Source organism: Chinchilla lanigera, unplaced genomic scaffold (assembly GCF_000276665.1).
Source record: "Chinchilla lanigera isolate Chin_1 unplaced genomic scaffold, ChiLan1.0 scaffold00194, whole genome shotgun sequence".
NCBI lineage: Eukaryota > Metazoa > Chordata > Mammalia > Rodentia > Chinchillidae > Chinchilla > Chinchilla lanigera.
In genome coordinates, this window is record NW_004955595.1 from 276,851 (window position 1) to 300,678 (window position 23,828).

Below are 23,828 nucleotides of genomic sequence, written 5' to 3' on the forward strand. Positions count from 1 at the left end.
CTGTTTGCTCCCTCCCAGCATTGTATCAGCTGCCTCTCATAGGTTTTGCTATGCTGTGCTTTCATTTGTTTTAAAGCATTTTCTAGTTTCTCTTGTGATACTCTGACACACTGCCTCTTTAACAATATGTTTTTTAACTACCACATATGTTTACCTTTTGTATTTTCGTTACTTCATTGAAATTTTATTTCATAGTGGAAGCATTGATTGAATCAATCATTGAAAATCTTTAGCTAAACCAAAAAGGAGGGAAGATGTGAATGACTAAAATCAGGACCAGAAGTGCAGACATTTCTACTGACTTAACAGATATAAAAATGAATGTAAGATAATGTTGTGAACAATTATAGTCCAATAAATGACGTGACCTAAGTGAAATGGAAAAATGCATAGAAATATAGAAATTATCAACACTAACAAGAAATCATGGAAATTACCAACAAACCTATTTCCCTGCCTCAAAAAAAAGAGAAACATGATCAAGATGGCTTCAGTGTAAATTATACCAAACAGAAAGAATCAACATCAACCTTTCTTAAATGCTTCTCCCTTCCACCAAACGTCCCCCCACAAAAAAAAACAACCCAAAAAGAGAGAAGATGACTTCCTAAACTGTACTTTGAGGTAAATATTGTACTGGTACAAAAGACACTGAAGAACAGGAAACTGCAAGAAAACTGCACTCCAGTATCCTTTTTCAGTGGAGATGCAAAAATTCTCATCAGAATACTCATGAGCCAAATCCAACAGCATATTGAAAGGGTCATATACCATGACCAAGTAGGATTTATTCTAGGAATGTAAAGAGAATTCAATACATAAAAGTATATTAATATTATATACATTAATAGAATGAAGAAAACAGGCTAATTTAAATTGTTACGGAAAAGTCACAATATCTAAAACCTTGTCATAACAAAAAACAGTCAACAAATTGGTATTAAAAGAAAATTTAGTGAACATGATAAAGGGAATTTGTGAAATACACATCACTGACACCATGCTGAAATGGAGAGTACGGAAAACTTCTCTGAACAAATGAGCGTCAAAAAAAGATGCCTGCTGTTGCCACTGCATTTCAATATTATACTGAAGTTCTAGTAAAAAAAAAAATTCAACAGAAAAAAATAAATAAAAGATATCCAAGTCAGAATGGAAGTGAAGCTATCGCTGTTCATAGATGAAATGATGCAAAGTCATCATCATAAGAATTTAACAAAATTTTTAGATTTTTACTTGATGAATTTGACTCTTATGAACAAAATCACCAGTTTTAGAGAACAAATTCAATGTTCAAAATATGTTTTATTTCTACTACTTGCAATAAAGAATCCAAAATGTAAATCAAGACAATTCAATTTACAGTAATACCTAAAGCACATCATAAAAGCAAAAAACAGAAACAATTTAAGAGTAAATTTTCCTGAAAAGCTGAAAAAATTGTGCATTGAAAAGCACAGAATATTGCTAAAAGAAATTAAAGAAGGTATGAATAAATGTAATGTCATCCTGTGTTCATGGTTTAGACATCTTCATATATCTAAGGGATAATTCCTCATAGTAACCTACAGATTCAATCCAATAATTATTAAAATCCCATATCTACATTAGTCAAATCCATAAATTGTTGTTAGGAGGTTCTGGAGGCTAGAATGAAGAAGAATGCGATGTGACAGCTTAATGAGTTTGAGTTCCTTTTGGGGAGTTGTCAAAGTTTTAGAAGGACAGTAATAATGATTGCACAGTATTTTTAATTTACTGTCACTAATGTGAGATTTATGCTATCTTTATTTTGGGCAGAAAAATATATAGTATACCTCAATGTAAAAGTTACCACTTTCTAAATTAAAATAGCAAAAATCTAAGTGGTGTTGAATTTGGTGTTCAGGTTTTAGATACAACACCAAAAAATTATCGGAGAAAGAAAACATGATACTTTGGTTCATTATAATTAAGTACTTCTACTCTGTGAAATACTTCGTTTTATTAGAATAGGAAAACTTATTGGGCAATAGGGACAGGAAATAGGAATGGGGAAAAAGATTAACTCCTGAGAGACAGACAGGGTCCCAAAGGAGTGGCCAATGACCCCACTTCTCTATGAAAGTTTTACAGAGCAAAGTCACAAGGGATGTGTACAACATGAGTCAAATTATAATCAAATGATAAGATTACAAGTATAGCTGCTTGGTTAATATTGATTGAATAGTAGCAAAGGCATGTGAATGGCATCATTAACCTTGGTTTATTATCTATGTTCTTAGTTGTTTTTTAGTCTTAGCTGGCTTGGTCTTGGTCTTGGTTTGGTCTTGGTCTGAGTCTTCGTCTGAGTTTGAGTCTGCGTCTTTGTCTTCGTCTTCGTCTGCGTCTGAGTCTGGCACATTGGTTGGTGGTTCCATCTGCATGATCACATGCTTGATCACGTTGCTTTCTGTGAAACATGGAAGAATTTTTGTCTTAGTGTGTGGGAGTCTTAGTGTGTAGGAGAGGATGATCTACCCCTAAATAGATAACGTTTTGTTTATATGGGAAATTTCAAAAGGGTGGTAGTAACAGTAATCTCAGCGGTGCCAAGGAAGTATGTAAATCTGGCCATTGTGACTTCAATCTTAAGATGTGCCTCCAGTCACAGTTTTGACGTGTTCTCATCTCCTGCACTGACTCCCTTGAGGGCCTAGCCATATCTGACTGCCTCTTAATTTCTGTCTGATTTACCTCTCTATATTTACACCTCTGAAGAGGTATCCCTCACTTCAGTTAGGAGAAAAGGGGCATAGTTTCAATCTAGCTTTTTTGAGCTCAGAAGGGTCAATATAGGGGAAACTGTAGTCAGCAGCCTTCTCCATAGTGCTAATCTGAGATCCCTTGGATAGAAATCATGTTGCAGATTGGTAGTTCTGAACTCCCTTTGCAAGTTTGATCCAGTGGATCTCAGTAAAAGGAGTCTGGCACATTGGTTGGTGGTTCCATCTGCATGATCACTTGGAGTCTGGCAGCCTCTAAGTAAGATTATAAAAAAATTTCCAAGAAATTAAAGCATGTGTAATCAAATCATGAGCACTAGAATGGAAAGGCAGGTTGGAGAAATAGCCACATCCAGAAACTGCTCTTAAGAAAATGGAGTAGCAGTTGTAACCATTTGGCTGTTAGAATCCTCTCCTGATGGAGATTATCTATGAGTTTCATATTTCTTGTCAGAAGTTCTTCTAGTTTTAGCAGTAAGAAAGTGGAAAGTTTGGTGGCTTCAAAGGACAATTTTAGATACAGATTTGAAGATTCTCATCCAGCTTTTATAGCTTCTACCATAGGTTTTTAGCCAAACTGAACCACAAAAGTGGTCAGCTACTCATGCAGAAGGAAACTGCCAGAAAGGTTCAGTGGTTGGAGCTTGTGTTTATATCTAGATTTTATTAAATGATTACTATGGTATCATTTTCATACATGGAAACTGCCAGAAAGGTTCAGTGGTTGGTGCTTGTGTTTATATCTAGATTTTATTAAATGATTACTATGGTATCATTTTCATACATCTTTTGGTTATACTTTTCTGCTGGGTGTTTTAGAGTAATTTAAAGTGAGACCAGTATTAATCAAAATTAACCTTTTGCTGGCTATCATGGTCAGTTAAGTCTCCTCAGACATTACTTTTGGAACCATGTGCAGAACCTTTCAGCCCATCTGTCATTGCCAGCCCCCAGGATGGGTCACAGTCTTGCTTGATCATGTTGCTTTCGTGAAACATGGAAGAATTCTTGTCTCTGGTGACCTTCTTTATTGGCACACTATATATTCTGAGGTCCAGTAATCTGCCTGCTCGGGTGGTTGGGTGGCTTACCAAAGTTGTAGGATCCTGTAGAAAAGGAAGCCTTGTATCTTATGTCCTCACTTACCTTAGAGAGCCAGGGCCAAAATCTTGGCTGTCCTCATAACCCAGTTACCTTTCTAGTTCTGGTCTCCAAACTTCAATTGTTGAACACCCAGAGAAGATCAGTTATTATCAGTATGGGAGTAGGAGCAGTGAGCTTAACTATTATAATCTCACCTGGGTAGCAAACACTTTGAAGTATAAAGTATAAGAGGGATCTTATTTCTTACCAATCATGCTTGTTTCAGAAGCTTATTCCTTGCAGAGTGTCAACAGGCAACAATTTTAAAGTTTTATGGAGAAAAATTGAGATCAAGAGCCATGTGCATAGTATTTCAGCATGACAATCATGGTATTATCTTAAAACACATTTAAATCTCTATCTTAGTATAGAATACCCTTTTAGTCAATCGTCTCCATTTAGTACACAGTGAAGCTCCCCTAGGGTGTTGCCTTTAATAGAATGTCATCAAGGAAACATGTGACACTGTCTGGAGTGCTCAGTGCCTGAGCATCACTAAGTATAGTGACACATATATATCATCACATTGACACATACATAACGTCACATAAACTTTTAAAAAGAACCTGTCATTTGACTGGTGATCTCATATGGCTTGACATCTACCTCTTAGCATCAGTAGCTGGAGCATAAGAGAAAGGCAGATATCTGAGTCTAAAAGAAAAGATTGTAGAAATGATTCCTTTTATATCTTAGAAGATCTGTACATACTGAAAGCCTGAATGCTTTAAATATACCAGAAATTGGCAATAATGAGTGTCAAAACTATATGGAAAACTTTGTCTCTTAATTTTGTTTCATACCAAGAGGATATTTAATAAGAAAACCTTGTTTCCCACAAAGAGGACTTAACATTTTGATGACAACTAATGTAAACATATTACAACCATATGTTTAGCAATATTTATTGGAGTGTCTCACATAATGTTATGGAAATTATTGGGGTCCCATCAGTGAAAAAAGACTGGAATAAGTGTTACCAGGCAGCTGCTCTTTTATTCACCAATGTGAATTTCTTTCAGCAATTTCCCCAAGCTTAATTATCTTAACAAATTTTTTCAGATGATCTATGAGATCCATAACAATTATCACATTATTCTTGACCAGTGAAAGACTTTCCAAGTTATTGTACATAGACAACAATCAACAATATACATTGCATTTGTAAAACCAGTCTTCACATCATTTTGATCAGCTGGCAACCTGGGTGGAAATGTGTCCTTAACTTTAATGGCATATATCTATAAACCAATTCAAGTTTAAAAATCGAAAAAAGAAAAAAAATGTATTTTAGACAAAACAAATGTTAATGTTACAGCCAGTCTCAAATTGAACAGACAGAGACAGGCACACATGAGACAATTGTTACTAGACCAGAGTGCACTTAGGTGTAGGTGGCTCATTCAATTATACTAACTCTTTTATGGTTTTTAGGTTTGTAATGATAAGTAGACTAGTCAGAACTTTTTATAAGTTAATTAACAGAGACCTCTTATAATAATCAGAGACAATAAAAACCTTTTACACCTGTGAAACACTGACAGTTTTGAACATGGACCTTAGGCTGTTGGTTTATGTGATTGGTCTCTAGGAACGTTTTTGTTCTTTCAGTGAATTTATTTACCCTACAAAAACCAGTCTATCTCCTCTTTATTGTAGTATTTTTGAGGAAAGAAGAAAATGAAAGGAGTTAATCTCCAGTTCTGACAGATACATTAAGATATAGTTGGATTAAAACTTTTAAATTTATTCTTTGAGAGACTGAGGATTCAATTTAGACTAGTTTTTTAGAATATAGCCCAGAGATAAGTAAAGGTCAGATTCCATCTGAAAGGGTCCCAGGAAGGGGAGACTCACAATTCTGGAAACTTGGTCCTAAAATCCAGCAGCTGCAGAGGAGCAAATTGCATTGGACCAAGCATTGTTGTAAACTGTGTTATTTCTCAGGGGTAGGACAGGAGAGAAGGGACAGAAGATTAACTCTAAATATGCTATAAGACCTAAAGCCTAACCATGTGAAGGGCAAAAAGACAATTAAGATCAGCAGCTTTCCCAGGGTGGATTTCTAATCCTTAGCAAATCATGACTCCAGAGACAAAAGTTATGATTGACTTCAACTGCATTGCCAAAAAGAAAATTAAACCAGTAATCAAAGAACCTGAATGACTATTTTTTAACCTTTTGAAAGAAAGGGAACATTGGAAGTGCTACAGCTATATTGTTTAGGGCTTACTTTCTAATAAATGACTCTGAATCAAGAAGTTCTAAAATCCCAGCCTGCAAAAGAGATCTATCACCTCTGGGGACATATAGAGACAGGCAATAGTCCAGAAGAAATCTCAGCCCTGGGTTCTAGAATAAAGAAGTCTCTGGCACATTTTGGATTCTCTATCTACCTAGGCAGTTTTTCTCCATAGCAGTTACTGGTTAGGCTCTACTTAAACACACTTTGAAATTATGTATCTGCCGGTATCTGTAATACATTTAAGAAACTCACATATTAAAGTCTGTACCCATTTTCTAGCGATCACAAATTATATGTTAGTAAAGTCACATTTATCAGTTTTTCCTTTCTCATATGTATGGGATAAAAGAGAAAGGGTAACAACTTTTGGTTTCATCCTTAGCATGTGTAAGGTACAAATGGAAGTCACTCCGCTGATAGCTGTTCTCCTGTGTTAAAGAATGAATTCTAAGTAACAACAGAAATTAACAGTAGGAAAATTTGTTAGGGAATAAGAATGAGGAATATGAATGGGGAATAGGAGTAGCTCCTGAGAGACAGGAGGGGTCCCAAATGTTTTGTCATATGAAATATCTCTTAAATAAATGAAATATTTATAAAATATTTATTTTATATACACCCAAATATAAAATGAACTCTTAAAACTCAATAATAAGGAAACAAACAATCCAATTTTACAATGGAAAAGGATCTAGACATCTCACAATAGAAGAAAATACAGGGGCAGATAAATATTTCATAGTTTTCAGCATCATTTTTCATGAGGAAACTGCCTATTAAAGTACCACTTCATATCTACTAGAATGATTTTAACCATCTGACAGTTAAAATTCCATAATTTTCTTGCATTACTTGCCAATATGATGTTGAAAGAAGTTGTACAATAAGAAATAATTTTATGATCCAGAATTTATGGAGAAAGTATTGTGTTTCTCACCATGAAATGTGGTATTACATATATTTTTATTAAAATATGAAGACTTCTCCCCACTATTTAGAAGTTCAAAAGTGTTTTTATCATGAATGAACATTAAATTTTTTCTCATGCATTTTTATTGTGAATGGCAATAAATATATGTTAATTTATTTTTAATATACTTAATTGCAATACTTATTTTTTAGTATTAAACCAACCTTAAGTTCCCGTGGTTAATTCTTATTTATTCATGAATCACTATCTTTCAAATATATTGTTAAATTTCATTTTCTTATATATTTTAAGCTGTAAATATATTATTGAAGGTTAATGGTATTTAATGTTCTTCTACAAAATGTCTTTACAGGGCTTGACAATGAAGTTACGCTACCCTCATACAATTATTTGGGCAATGAGTTTTCTTTATTTTCTGAGTAAGAATGTGTTGGTTTTTCTTTCTGAATAATTTATGTAATTTGACAGAAAAAAGAATCTTTCTCATAATTTTCTTGTGGGAAAGATCTTTATAGGGAACCTTAAAAATCAATAGACATGAAGTTGTAGTAGACTTATTTTCTCCCCATCTCCAATAAATATCTGCACCATAATTATTAAAACCTGTGGACTTTGCCTGCTGTGGTAACAGACCCTTTGTAGAAGTAAGCAAGTCAAGGATTTTGAGATGGGGAATTTACCCCAGACGAGGCCACACACTGCCAGTGGTACTTCCTGGAAGAAAGTGCGAGGAAATGTCACTCTTCCTCATTGAAGTCTGGCTTTATTTTTAGCTCAGTGAAACTGACAGTACACATTTGCCACACAACTATAAGAGAATTTATTTTTGTCATAGGTTTTGAGGTTTTAATATTGATCACATGTACCTTTGTAATATTTAGGTCTTCCAGAATAATGGATCCCAATTAATGTCAAATAATCATATTAATCATAAAGATTAATATGAAATAAAGTCAATTAATCATAAAGAAATGGTCCTATTTATCATTCTCTTTGTCTTACTGTCTACATTCGTATAATAGTGTCAGTTTTAATCTTCCTATGTTAATTCCTTGCATGGTATAGAACTTTCCATCCACTAATTTTCAACTTGTCTTATTTTTAAGGTGAATTTTAATGTACATCTTTATCTGATGTATTCAGTGGTCGTTCTAGCAATTGCAAATTTCTCCTCTTAACCTTGTAAAGCCCAGTTGGAAATTTCAGTCTACCACCTCACAATAAATAAAATTGCAACTTCATATATCCCTTTTACAGTCTTCCTCACTGTCTTTTGTGTCATAGTTAGCATATATACTTCTTCTAAATACATTAAAATTGGAACAAGGCAATATTACAATCATGCATTATGAAATCATATATTTAAGGAAAAAGGTGTTTTGTATCTGCTCAAACCTTTCCTACTTCTGATGCTCTTATTGCTTTGGGGATAATTTTCTTCAGCCTGGAGAATTTCCTTTAGCACGTTTTATATAGCACCTCTTTAAGAAGATGATTTCCTTAGTTTTTCTTTATCTGGAATTGCAGTATTCTATTATACCTTCCTTATTAAGATATATTACACTTGATACAGATTTATTGATTGAAAGATTCCCCACCCCCACCCTCCCTCCATCCTGCACTTTGAAAACATTGTTTCACTGTCGTTTTTGTGTGTCTTTTTGAGACAGGGTTTCATTATGCAGTTTAGGCTAGCCTTGAACTTACTTTGTAGCCCATGATGGCCTCAAACTCATAGTGATCTTCCTTCCTCAGCCTCCTGAGTGAACTGGGATTACAAGCATGCACCACCATGCCCAGCCTATTTCACTGTCTTATGTTATCCTTTTTTGGATAAGAAGTACAAGATCACTGAATGAACTTTCATATTTCTGTGTTTGCTTTCAACAGATTTTTCATTAACTTTGTCTTTAAGAGTTTGACTTTGCCATATCCAGTTATGTTTTTCTTTGCATATATGTTTTATAGACATTTTGAATGTGTGCTATTTCATCAAACTTACAAATCTCATATGTATGTGACATATGTACAATGTTTACTGCTTAATTAATTGATTTTTTGCCATACTGGGAGCTCAAGCCAAGGTCTTCTCACTGACCTTCATTCCTAGCTGATTTTGTATTTTATTTTGAAACAGGATCTCATTAAGTCCCTAAGTTGCCCAGGCTGGTCTTGAACTTTTGACCATCCAGCCTCAGCTTCCTAGAATGCTGGGATTATAAGTAAGTCCAACCACTGAATGTTTAACTTAAAAAAAATTATAGTGAAAGACACGTTCCCATGAATACCATTTAAATGACTTCCTCTCATTTTAAACAGTTTTATCCCATCATTTTTCCACTTTCTGAATCATTTATAGAAGCCCTCTTTCACAAGAAGCTTTTTCTGGCTGCCTTCATACCCTGAATCAATTCAAATGTTTCTGGAAATTTTGGCTAAATAATAAAAGCATTACGTTGTGTCCTCATCTACCTTATTCACCAGATTTGGCATCCTGTGATTTGTGCCCAGTCTCAATGTCAAAATGACCATGAAAGGTGAATCAGTGAGTGTTTTGCTGGAGGAAGAGATATAGCACAAAATATACAAATGTATAAGAAGTTACAAGATTGGCTTATGATGGTCATCCACAGAGTTGGATGCGGAAGAGTGCAGAGTGTGTCTGCTCACTGGAGATCGAAGGTTCCCATCCAAGTTCTGGAGTTCATTGCAGCATTCCATGCAAGTTTGTATCAGGAAGCCAATGGGTCTGCAATGGAAGGCTAAAGAGACTATGATAGAAGGCTGAAGGATCCATGGCAGAATCTGCCCTGGAAGCAAGGAGATGATATTCAAGCTCAAGGAGAAGACTGGAGCTCCTCTAAAGAACAGACACAGATCCATCCTTCCTCATTTTCTCTTTATATCATCCAGGTGATGAACTGCCCAAGGGTGGGTCTTCTACACGCTAGGGTGTAGAATTGCTGAGCCAACTTAGTTAAGCTTCTAAACTTCTCCAATTGATGCAATCAATCGAGCATTGCAAAAGGTAAACATCTGGATCAATTCAGGTCATGAAGACAGCCACAAAAGTGCAATTAAAGATAGTCAAGAAAAAAGACATTCATAAATGCTTCAAAAAGTGCCAAGAATGATGGAATAAGTATGTTCTAAGTGAGGGACATTATTTTGAAGGAGATTAATGGCAATATGTCTTTTAACATAGTAACTTTTAAATTTTAAATATGCACTGTATTTTTCAATATGTACTTGAAGCATATATAAAATACGCTATTTGAGGTGTGCTTGACGAAAAATATTCTCATTTTACTTACTATGAATAGTATTCTGAGGGTAGAATCATAAGAGTGAGTTTCTTATTTGCTCATAATGCATATATAAGTGGGTTTTTAAAAATATATCCTCCAGAATATCTGAACTAATTTCTTGTAGCATCTTTAAATATGTATTAGCCAACTATTTTTGGTCATTGTTTGTGCTTATGTTTTCCAAGTTGATGTGGTATGTACATGCACCCACTCCACAAAAGGAATGGAAACATTATGTGGTGCAAACAGACACTACTAAAAATTATTTTTAAAAAATCAGTAGCTGTATCCATTCATCTGTTGATGGGTATATAGACCACATCTATAATTTAGCTATTGCAAACTGCTACTGTAAACGGGAAAGCACATATAACTGTTAATATGATGTCTTTAATTTTTTCATGGATAGTTCTGCACTAGACATAGCTGGGTCAAATAAAATTGCTCCTTTTGGCTCTTTGAGAGAGCTCCATATGTGTGTTTTAAGATTGTAGAGCAAATTGAAATAAATCAGAAAAAAAAGTTAAATATCACATCTTCTTACACAAGAAACACAAAATATAAATAAAGAGCAAAATAGAAAACAGGTGGTAATCAGCAGGGAGGTAGACCTTGTGGAGATGGGAGAGGATTCCAGGGAAAGAGGGTTTGGGAGTGGTAAAGGGGAGGATAAAAAATGATCAAGGTATGATGTTTGTGTGTACCACTTTCCAAGGTGAATGTAATTATTCTGCATCACATCATATAATAATAATAATAATAATAAACATTGTAAAAATCAATATATTTTCTATTGAAAATATTGAACTAGCTGAGAAAGAAATCAGGAAAACAATTATATTCACAATAGCTTAAAAATAAGTACCTGGGAATCAATATAACGAAGGATGTTAAAGAACTCTATAAGAAAAATTACACAGTACTGATTAAATATTTCAAAAACACTAGAAAATAGACCTTCCTGTGCTTGTAGATTGGCAGAATAAATATTTTCAAAACAGCCATATTACCAAAAGCTAAAATATCAGTGACATTTTTCACTGAACTAAAAAATCATAAAATTTAAATTAAACCCAAAGACCTAGAATAGCCAAAGCAATCCTAAGCAGAAAGACCAAGGCTAAAGGCATAATGATATCTGATTTCATATTATATTGCAATGTCTCAGTGAAAAAAGAGAAACAATGATACTGGCATAAAAGGAGATACATAGACCAATGCAACAAAATAAAGGACACAGAAAGAAATGCACCCAACTTCACCCATCTGATCCTTAACAAAGTAGCTAAAAATACAAGTTGGAAAAAGTACAGCTACTTGAACAATTGTTCCTGGGAAAACTGGATATTTACATATAGAAGAATAAAACCATCCATCACAAAGAACCTTTGTCTTGACAGGCTAGTGCAGTGGACTAGGGCGTTCACTACAACCAATAATTTAAAATCCAAATGAAAACCAGAATAGTAGCTGATACTAGCAAGTGTTGGAAGCAGTCCACAGCCAATTAGTCAAAAATTGTTTTACTAAAATGGAAGACCGATGACCAATTCAACAAATTACTGAGGATTGCTAGATCAAGTGTAGGTGGTGCCACATATTTTTCCAAACAGTTATACCACCTTCATTTCTATCTGCAATGTGAATCAGTTTACCTTAATTTGCTGCCATCATTTCCAATAACTATTTTTAAAATAAATATATGAAAGAGTCAGATATAAAGCAGCAGGGATGGCTTACCCTCTGTCAGACAGATCTTGAAACTCAAGTCTTTAAAATAATACCAGGTTGGCTAAACTGAATTCATCTTCAGAGTTTCTTGCAAGAGCTGTTAAATTCATGCAAGAGCTGTGGTCACTGCTTTAAAAAGAAAATATATTGTGAAACAAAAACATTGTATAACTAAGTGAGTGACTGTTTCCCCTGTTTCATAACAAAGAAACAGCCAGAATGACTCAGAGAGTCGCCTGTGATGTTGATTCTTATTTGGGACAGTATTAAAGATCAGAGAGTGTTAATATCTAATGAACAACAATTTCTAAAAACCTTTGCTCAAATTCTATGAAGTAGATCTATAACATAGTGGAAATAGCACTTTCTGTTTTACTAAGATGAATTCAAATTATGCCTTCTGTATCTTTTAAGGAGTTCAACTTCTCTGCATGCACCTCAGTTGCTTTCGTTTTGAACTGGAAATTCATTAGCTGTACTTGTTGAATGCTCATAATATTTTAAGCACTATACTGTCACTTAGGATTCAACGGGGAACTAGAGAAGGATAGAACTTACATACTAGTGACAGAGACATAAAACATACCTAAAACAAAAGAATAAAAATGATCTCAAAAGTGATTATGAGTTGGAATAAGTACTATGAAGAGATCAGAGGAAATATTGAGAGACGATGTATGAAAGTTAAAACGTCACATTATTCTGTTAGGGGGAACAGGTGACTTAATAAAGCAACTAGGGAAAGAAGTTCATGACCTTGGACAGACCATATTAATAGCTTATTGGCTTTGCCTTCTTATTTGTAAGGAGCCTTACTTGAATCTAAGTGAGAGAATAGTGAGAATTGAAGATGTTACCAAATATAATTGCTACAGTTTGTGTCTGGATGTCCCCCCCAAAGCCTCAGCAGTCATAGGGTGGGCTTCTAGAGTTTATGACTGATCCACGATCCAATGTTGGGATTGGGGATATGAGTGCTACACCCCGCCGGGGGTTAGTTTGCATACAGTGTAAGGGAGGGAAAGAGGCTACTTGCTGCTGCTCCCCCCTTTTGCTCTTGTTGCTTCTGCTGTTTGCTCTCTGCCATGTGCCACCCTGCCTGGGAGCCAGCCTAGTATAGACTGAAACCTCCACAAACTGTGAGCAAAATAAACCTTTCCTTCTTTAATTTTGGGTGTCAGGTGTTTTGTCTCAACAAGAAGGGTAAAGTAACCAAGACAGTAAGAAACTTTAAAATACTACACAGTACATAGCAAGTACTAGGTAAAAAGTTAGCTTTCGTTATTGAAGCTTGCAGAGTTGATGTATGATTTACCAAACTTTTCAACTGAAAAAGAATAAAATGAATGCAGAAGAAAGACAACATTTCAAAGTGAATGAATGCATTTCTCACAGACATGGTGCCTTCGCCTTTCCTGTCTACCATTGTCTTCCTTATGCTTCATGCTATAGGAATAGCAAATACAATCTGCAGGTCACACAATGTTGTGTCATGCTAGAACCTGGAATGGCCTCTTTGTTCCAGTTTCTTTACTTCCAACCTTGTTAATCGTCTTTCTAATTTGACGTTACCACCTCTAAAAAGTCATGTACTGCTTTTAGATATTTCATCACACCTCTCTCTGTATAAGATCTTCATGTTGCATATCATAGAATTTCTTGTACTCATACTACATTGTTGTGTTTCCGTGGTTCTTTTCCTTAATAAGCTATTCAGTATCTCAAAGATAGGGACTCTTTCACACCCACCTCTCCATCTCCCCAACTTACTTCATTGACTAATGCATAGTACAATTTCAATAATTACTTGTTGAACGGATGAGTGGATAAGTGAATATTTTTCATGGTATCCTCATAATTTTGGCGGACTTTCAGCAATGATTCAGAAGGGTAAATAAATTTGTGATGTAGTAAAGAAAAAAGAAAATAATAAAATCAATTATGAGAAGTAGTAACAAAACTGCTAGCTTTTTGTATATATCATACTTAATCTGCCTAGTAACCCTATTTGATAATTCTAATTACCATCTATGTTTACAGAAGTAGAAAATGCAAGGTTAAGTTTCTAGACCCACACCATATACCCCATAAAACGGTTTCTTGCTTTGCTACGTGATGTAACTCTTTGGGAACTAGAGTGACACTGTTTTTGAATTTTAATACTTGAATTAGGTATTGATAAAAAATGAGAGAAATATTTTTAAGATGCTGTGCTTAAGTAAACTTGGTAAATGCTATCCTTTCCTCTTGAGGGTACATAGCATACTTAGCACAGTAAAAACTTGGAAAGTTTCTATAACAAAGGATTTAATTACTTTTCATAACAAAGCTTAGCTGAACTGATGACAGAAATTCTATTTTCTCCCGTGGAACAATAATTTGTTTTCATAAAAGCCATGATGCCAAGAAATGTACTCTGGGTTATGCTCACTAATTTATGGAAACAAATAAAACATTTAACTTTACATAAACATGTATAAAATATGGTGTGTCTGTTTAATTCCTACACACTTCTTGAGTGGAAAATATTCCTGACAACTGAAATTATGTAAATAATGTATAGCAGGAATAAGGTCAGGTTGTATTGCAAGGACATCTTAACTGTACATAAAAGTTTTACATACTTACTTTGTATATAGTTCTTCCTGCAAAATTTTAAGTGCATACAGAAAGACAAAAAATGCTTACCACATTATCTATGTGCCTGGTGGCAATGATAGTGTGATACTTATGATAGGATATTCAGAAAAGTCCTCATATAAGGTTTTGACATCTGTTAATTCTTTAAAATGAAAAGCTGGAATATACCCTTGTAATTAACTAATTTCTATTTTAGGTTGCACATACATGAGATGAACCAAAAGAACTAGCATCTACTTAGAAAATTCCCTCAGTGAAAAGGGAATTTGTGAAAATTTTATAATTTGGAGACTTTGAATTTCTTGGCTAGAGATCTTTTAAATGAATATCATCACATCATGTCAGCAACTGGGTTTAGTGTCAAAATTGTCTTGGCCCTAAGTATACCTTCTGACCATGAACAAATGAGGAAAGATTAGGAGTGGATATTTTCACTATAAGAAGGTCCAATTATGTCATAGCATACTGTACATGTCAAGAGGTGAAAAGGACTGGAGAATAGAGAAGTGGTGAGAGGAGCTCAGTCATCACACTGTCCTTGGAAGTGCCAGGCCAAATGTGTGGTCCGTGAAAGTCAGTACCATCCGCATGTTTTGTGCAGTGTTCTTACTTCCATACATTGTATAATTTTATTGCCATTGAACTATAAATATATTATTTTATAGAACTGTGAAAGCTATCAGAGCAAATTAGAGCCAATTTTATATTTGTACTATTTAAGTAACATCATACTAGAAAAATTGTTTACACTAAAAATCCAACCTATTCTAAACTAATTGATCACTCTTTTCCAAAGAAAAGATACTGCACAGTGTAAATCTTGTAACTCAAGAGCTATCAGTGGGGGAATTTGGAAATCCGTGAAACCATTGCTTGTGTCACAATGCCTAGAACCTACTACAATCAAGTGCTCTGGTTTAGAAGACAGTATTCAGAGATGTTAAATATCTTATAAGGACTCAAAATAGACTTGATTGAGTTTGTTGTTGATACTGATATGTCTTGCTGAAATTTCAGTAGTACTACCATTAGGTTGTCCTGCAGCTCATTTTGATCATGATGTTAAATTCAAATTGAACTCAGCTTTAGCAATTGCACTTTGCTATATGATGGGTGTGTATGGATGCTTATCTGCTTCCTTGCTTGACTATTTCCCCGTACCATTTCCCTCTTCATTTAGAACTATTTATTTATATCCGACTTCATTTCCCAAGGGATCTCAGTGTGTTTATGTATGTTTGTGTACACATATGATCCATGAGGTCATTGTTCAAATTGGGCTCCAACTATGGTTTATACAACCACTGATTCATTATTTTATGCTGCAGGTTTTGTGCCTATATTTTTAAGTTGAATAGATGAAGACATTTTCACCTTCATGGCATGAAGCCTAGACTTCGTTTTTTCCATTTTATTTCCATATAGTACAAGTTCCATAACCTTTCTTTGTCTTGAGTGTACCATTTGTAAAATGGAATAAAGGGCACTTAGCTCAAGGGCTTTCTGGTGAGGAGTAAATGAGAAATAAGTGACTGCAGAGTGTAGCTCTGTTGTTAATAAGAATTAGCTATATAAAAATATTTGTAATTTTGGCAGTGAACGAATTTGTAGTTTTGGTAGACCTTTTAGAGAAGCAATTGTTATTTTAGGGCTTAATGGGAATATGGCATAAAGTTACTGTTAGAGTAGAGCAAAAGTGAGCTGCAGAGAAGGGGGTTATATGTGTCCAATATGAGAGGACTGTAGAGAGTCTTCTCATTTTTACTTCAATACTTTCTTCATTCTATGCCCCTTTTACTCTGAAAGTTGCTAAAAGGGTTAAAAGCATAGGCTAAAAGCAGAGCTAATAGACTTTGAGATTGCTATTCTATTGAAGAGTTGAGAAAGCAAGGCTATTAGAAGATCCCTTCTTTCTAAATGATAGGCATATCTTTATTTCAAAACAGAGAAAATTTATCTTCTGTTGGGCTGGATGTGTTGCTTAGTGGCAGAACACTTGATTGGTGGGAAGAGAGCCCACGGTTAAATTTTAAGCAACAGTAGCCAAAAAATTGTAAAATATCCCTTCCTCCTTTCTTTCTTTCTTCCTTCCTTCCTTTCTTTCTTTCTTTCTTTCTTTCTTTCTTTCTTTCTTTCTTTCTTTCTTTCTTTCTTTCTTCATTCATTGATATATTTATTTTAATAACCAAACAATAATTGCATATATTTATTGGGCAAAATGTGATGTTTTGGTCTATGTACACATTGTAAGAAGATTAAGTCAAGCTGATCAACATATCTATCACTTCAATACATTGTAATTAACTGTGACATCATGCAATGCAGTAGATTCAAAGTCTCAGTTAGATAACAAGACTACGTTTTTGTGATCAATTGCTAGAACACACTTTGTTCATCTGTCTTCCTCAGTGGCAATTTTGCCCAAAAATTGTTTTATTTAAATTACATAGAGGTATGTCTCTGCATCCCCTAAATGTGCTGATATTACATATGATTAATCTTCGAAGAAAATGTATTCTATATCTTGTCTTGTTTTAATATGCTACTTAACTTACTAAGAAGTACCTTACTATTTAATTTTATAAAGGCTGATGATGTATACCCATAAAAGCACACTAAATCTTTCCTTTATGACTTATAAATTACTATTTAAAATGATATTTCTTTTAAAAACAGATTTATGCAGGGATAATTAAGTACAGAATTGCAAATATTTAATGCATACAATTAATGGGTTTAGATTTGTGCATATACCTGTGAAATAATTACCACTACCAAGGTAATAGATGATATTAAAAAGGAAAACTGTGTTAAGCCTTGAAACTGTCCTTTGATATACCAACCACATTGGACAAAGAGCCAGGATTTTTTCAGCTTTGTTACCGAATTTATTTTGACCTACCCCTGAGCCTACCTACATCATGCCAGCTTCAGCACTGTCATTAACAAACTCATCTTTTTAGAGTATTCAAAGCCCTTGAAGAAGATTTACTGTCACTTCTTCTATGGTGTTTTTATCCTTTGGCAGGAAGGTAGATAAGATAAAAGAAAAAAAGCAGGATCCCTATACCCCCTAAAAAATCTTACCTTTTTTCTCATTTCCATTTTTCTCTAAGATGTATTTACAGTTTGTATTTCTGGAAAGCCTTTTTCATTACATGATGCATAAACATGAAGAATGTGTAGTGATATCCATGCTGTTTGTGGTTGGTTCTCTCTTTAAGCTTATATTTTCTTGCCTTTGGCAAGAAATAAAAAGTGATTTTTGCAGTTTTCTGCACTGGCTTTTTACAACCATAACAAAGCATTTGTCCTTAACATTTTCCATACATCTTTTAGAAATGCAGTTGTCAAATAAAACCTTTCCTCTCTGGGTTGGTGATTTTATGGTCACATGCAGAAGGTGGATAATTTCAATCATTCTACAACATATTAGGATTAAAGTGAAAAGGAGCAGACGTGTCCTCAAATGTGCATTACACACACACACACACACACACACACACACACCTGAATGTATGCAAGCCTTTACAAGTACCTGGTGTTTCTTTGTCCCTCAAAACTTCTCTTGGGACTCCTCAAGGAGTTAAAAAATTTAGGCACAGAGACTGCCATCTGCTATTGCCCATAGTACAGGCAGCTCAAACCAAATGCCAAGAGTTTTATTGGGTTATTTTTCTCGATTTGTTGCTGCATCTGGTCTCATTCATTGCACTAGATGTCAGCTGATGCAGATAGATAGAGGAAAGTGATTGAAATGTGTAGATTCCAAATGGCAAAGTGGGAGGTTATCTGAAGGCATTTTATGTCTTTTTATTTGTTTCCTGAAGTTCAATGAACACAAGAGACAGCGAGGATTGACAAGCAGTAATACTCCAGTGTGAGCTGCCAGGGAGTGCTTCCTGCTGTGACTATTTTATTAGTACCAAGTGTCAGGATCACTCGGGAGGCAATACTCATCTTTCCAACAAGTTGAAACACAATTATCAGTGTACCTTCTTCTACTATATATGTTTTTGTATTTTTAAAGCTACTTAGGTCCTCGTGTTTGTGTGATTCTAATTTACTCAGAAGTCATGTTATTTACTGTGACCTCTTTTCTCCAATGGTCACTCACTGCTCTTCAAACATTCCAATTCACCTGTCACCATTCTCAGAGCAGATGGTACCCAATAAAGAAGATGATGCGTATTCTCTACAAGAAGCCAAGAATATATCATAGTCATATAGATTGTATCAGTAGTTTTGTATACTGGAGGGATTAGAAATGAAGTCAAAAAACTATATCAGTGGGAAAAAATGATCCTTTAGCTACACAGATGAAGTGTGTAGCAAGTGGTTATATTCCTAACGGCTCAAAGTGTTTGTTTGGGATTTCATGTGCAAACTCTATACAGGTTATTTTGCATGTGCTTCTAATCTTTAAGTTTTGATCAGATGGCTTTGTTTTAAGAAGGGATTATATTGAATATGTTTCCTATAATCCTGGGAAAATTATATTGAGGAACATGTCAACCACAATTGTATGCTTGAGCATTTGTATGTAATGCACTATTGCATGAGGGACTCAAGCAAACCTGTGGTATAAATATAATGGAACAATAGCCATCGTGTTTTCTTTTCAACTCAAAGAGAGAAAGGATTCAACCTCTATCGGTTGTTTATTTAGTATGAGGCTACAGGTTCAACTCTTACGCTGTTTTAGCTATGTAGATTCACAGAAAGGAAAAAAAACTCCCTCAATCAATCAATCAATAATCTATCTAAGAAATATTTCATAGGACAGTAGTTTGAGAACAGCTTTCATTAAGAAATAGAGTGTTCAAGCATTCTGTGTCACTGGTATTACAGTGGCAAATGGGTTCCAAAGTATAAAGCTGCAGAAGAGATTTTCCCAGAACATTTCCCATATGGTTTTTCTTAATAAAAACCATCAGCATGAGGGTCCCACATAGATTAAAGAGGACAGGTGATCGAGGTAGAAAGAAGAAAGTACAGCCTGGTCCTCCTTCCCTCATCCTGTGGAACTGTGGTTTGTTTTCTCTAGAGTATATCTCTGGCTGATTTGTCTTCTTTTTACCCTCCATGTACTAGAAGATAAACTCTTTGTAGGGAGTAGCATACTCTGTCTTGTTCATAAGTTGTTTTTTTTTTATTCCATAATATGTCTTCCATTCCTTCTGAAGTAAGTAAGGGTAACCACTACATTTTCCATTTGATGAACTGTGAAAACAAAAAAGCAAGGATACTAAGTGACTTACCAAGTTAACCTATTAGTTTGTGTCCTGATTTTTATAATGACATATTTATTTTTGGGTGGGGGTTTGTTTGTTTGTTTGTTTTTTTTTAAGACAGAGTCTCACTATGCAGTTCAGACTGGCTTTGAGTTCACTTTGTAGCGCAGGCTGGCCTCAAATTCACAATGATCCTCCTGCTTCAGCCTCCCCAATGTTGGGGTTATAGGCCTGGTTTGTAATGATATATTTTAGAAAATCACAGTAAATACAGAAAATGGTCCCAGCACGTGGGTGGCTGAGGCAGGAGAATTGCCACAAGTTCGAAGCCAGCCTGGGCTATCTAGTGAGTTCAAGGCCTGCTTGCACTATATAGTAAGACCCTATCTCAAAACAAAACATAATAATACAAAACAGAAAATGGTAGCATAGGCATTGGATTTAAAAGTAGAGCCAGAAAAGTAACAAAAAATGAAGTTGGAAATGAACTTTAAAAAGTACTTTTATTGTACATTATGTTCATTCTTGAATAAAGTAAATACAGTGTTGGCTTGTAGATATTAAAAAAAAAAGTATTGATTTTGATTCAGTAAATGTTTTCCTTCAGAAACAACAACAAAACAAAACAAAAAATAAATAAAAAGTGCTAATCATACAACTTCTATTGGCAAAACCCAAGTTCAGCTCTAAGCTTTCTAGAATCTACTGTACAAAAGGAGAATTTAGTGAGTTATAAGAAACACAGTGCCTATATAAACAGCAGAGGTGGTCCTGGCCAAGTTCTGTAATTTATCTGCTTTTGAATTAACCACTTGGTCTTCCCTCAGTGTAACATTATATTGCTAGATAATATGTAAAGCTCATCCTGTCTCTCTGCTGTGTAACAAATATGTGTTGGTTACAGTGGAGACAGAGATATCTGATAAAGACTGAGAACACATCAGGCCTCCATCATTGTCTCCTGGTTTACTTTCTGAACCCAAGTGTCCAGGAAATGTGGATAAACATAGGTGGTCACTTCAGAGCAAACCTTTAATACCCAAAATAAACATGTACTTTAGAATGAAATGACACACTTAAATGTGGTTGTGTGTGTGTTAATGGGGACTGAACCCAGGGACTTCGCACTGAGCTACATGCCCATCTCTTGTTATTTCTTAATTTTGACACAAGGTCTCGCTAAGTTGCTAAATTGCTCAGGTTGGGCTTAAACTTGCCATTGTCCTCCCCAACCTCCCAGAGTGCAGGGTTATGGCTGGATGCTACCATGCCTGGGACATTTCAAAATCTTAAGTGAAGAAAATAGTCATATAATATGGAATATTTTGCATACCATCTTCTAAATTATTGTTTTAATTGTACAGAACCTTGAGAATCTCTGGAAATATACAAACTTAACTTTCAATTTCTGAAGAAATTAACAAAGTTACCATTAGTTTATTTCTCTATTTTTACTTACTTTAGGAAGAATACACTGCTAAAGTATTACATAATATATTAACCCTAGGACTCTCTAAAGATTAGTCTGCTAAAGGACACTATTCAGAGCAATATCGGAAGAGTGTTTTTGACCTGTCATGTACATCTTAATTTAGAGTACTGATGTTTTTTTTGTTTGTTTGTTTGTTTTTGTTTGTTTGTTTTTTTTGAGTACTGATGTTTTGGAAATGCTAGTTAGCAAGGAGTACAGAAATAGTCTGGTTTTATTATATTTTCTCTTGGTCTCGTTTGAATTGCAGAAAATGTATATTGTGGGAAAACACGGACAAAAATCTAGTCAGATCTTACTTAATGATTTTAATCTTACTGAGATAAATCTCTAGGGATTAAAATGTTAGACACAGTTTCTCCAAACTGCCTTCACAAGGACTAAGGCAACCAGGTGAGACTGTGGCACCTAGTCTGAATAGAATAACCAGAAAAGATGCACTGAAAATCGCAGGAAGAAGACTTTCTGGCATTACAATTCCTCCAACCCAAGCAGCCTGGAGAGAGACGCTTAGCACTTAGGAGAGGGAAACGAAATTAATGCCAGGCATCAGAACTGTAACCCATTAGAATGCCGAGGACAGTGAAACTCAGTGCTGGTCAAAGCCCCGAACATCGACTTGCAGGCCAGAATGAATGTCCTGAACCACTGAAACTGCACTAACCGAGCCTGGGAGCACAGGATGAAAACTAGCACAGGCTTTGACTTGCAGGTCGGAGCTAGGCCTGCTGTGCTGAGACCCAGCATCAGGGAGAAAGGAAGGCTTCTATCCCCAGACCAGAACATGCCGATGGAGCTCCTAAATCTGCCCCAGCATCAGACAGATACCTGTATGCGAGTAAGAAAGACTGAAATCTTGGTCTGCATCACTGTCAGCCTTGGAGTTAACCTGGGGCATCCACCCTCCCAAGACTGTACAGGACACTGCAGCTCTGGAACTCAAGTGCAAGGCAGTTTAGCATAAGCTTGGTGGCCAATAGACTGTCTCCCCTGCCCACGTCCCAATCTCAGACAGCGCAGCTCTCCACAGGCCAGTGCTTGTAGATGGCACCTCACACCTGGCCCCGGCACCAGGAAGAGAACCGCACCCTCATACTGTGGACTCGTGCTTCAACCTGTGTCACCACCAACTAAACATGGGCCCAGGCACATCTCCGAGAACGTCCAGGTCCTAGTAGTGTGAGAATGAGGAGCAGGGGACTGCCTTCGTCACCACTACTCGAACTTATGGCACCACAGCAAGAAACAAGACTCCATGTGCTAAGAGAAGTTAGTGAAGCCTAACACGAGGTAGGTATTCATGGCCCCCATCCTGAAGCCGGTGCCTGTAAAGGTGGGGCTTCTGGAATAACCTTAATTTCAAGTGAATGCTCATGGCCTGAGTATACCAGACTTCTCCCACTGGCATCACTTGTGGCTGAATGAAGTAGTCTTAGGTCATGAGTTGACCGAACTCAGCATAGCAGTGAGGACCACGATCCTACCCCAGTGCTGTTCTGATCTTGAGGAGTGGTAGACTGAGAGTGAGACACAACTTCATGGTACTGATGGCAATAGAAATGGCATAGGAACCAGAGGTTCTTCCTATCAGATGATGCTGACTGCAGCAGGGCAGAATTCCACAATTACTGGCTGTGGATGTGGCGTCTGGACTGGTGCTGACTCCAGGGAGAGACTTGGCAATGTCCCTTCTACTCACTCCCTTTTTCGTGCTGTACAACACAGCAACTGCATATTTAGGAGAATCCAGGGTTTGGGTTGTCCTTTACCACTGAGGACACATGAGCAACAGACTCCAGGCAAACCTGGGCCTAGCTGCCATCCAGTGCTAAAATAGTGGAAGTAACTGGAAGCAACTATAAGGTCAGAAAAAACAAGAAACCTGCTTCTAACACCTGAAAAAAAGGGCGAAAAAACAGCCAGATTATGAATACTGAAATAAATGCCTAATTATGCAGTGTCCAGACATTGTATATCAAGCATCAAATGTTTTCAGGAAGGGGCTTGGGATTTAGTTCAGTGGCACAGCGCCTACCTGACAAGCGCAAGATAGTGAGTTCTATTCCTGGTACTGGAAAACAAAAAAAACAAAAAACAAAAAACAAAACAAAACAAAAAAAAGTTTTCAGGAAATCATGATATTACCTAATACTCAAACTATGGAGCCAAAAACTGATCAGATAATGCAGTAATCAATTTTAGAGCAGTCTTTCAGATGGTTTAAAGCAGTTGTAAAGAAACTTAAAGAGTTTGAAGAAAATACAGAGAAACCTTAGTACTCTAAAAAGGAAACTTAACAAACATGTAGAAGTAATTTAAAAATTGAACAGAAATTCTTGATCTAAAAAACAACACTTGGTCAC

General features: G+C 35.7%; 2 long non-coding RNA genes across 2 annotated transcripts in view; one reads left to right on the forward strand and one right to left on the reverse strand.

The window, feature by feature from the left end:
- LOC106147610 overlaps positions 1 to 23,828 on the forward strand; it is a 105,437-nt gene that overhangs the window by 44,082 nt on the left and 37,527 nt on the right. The gene's annotated exons all lie outside the window — the stretch shown is intronic.
- Positions 1,966 to 12,217, reverse strand: LOC106147609. The gene is made up of 2 exons (XR_001232544.1): positions 12,112 to 12,217; positions 1,966 to 2,431 (listed from the first exon to the last, which is right to left on the reverse strand). It is a non-coding gene; the product is annotated as an uncharacterized LOC106147609 (long non-coding RNA).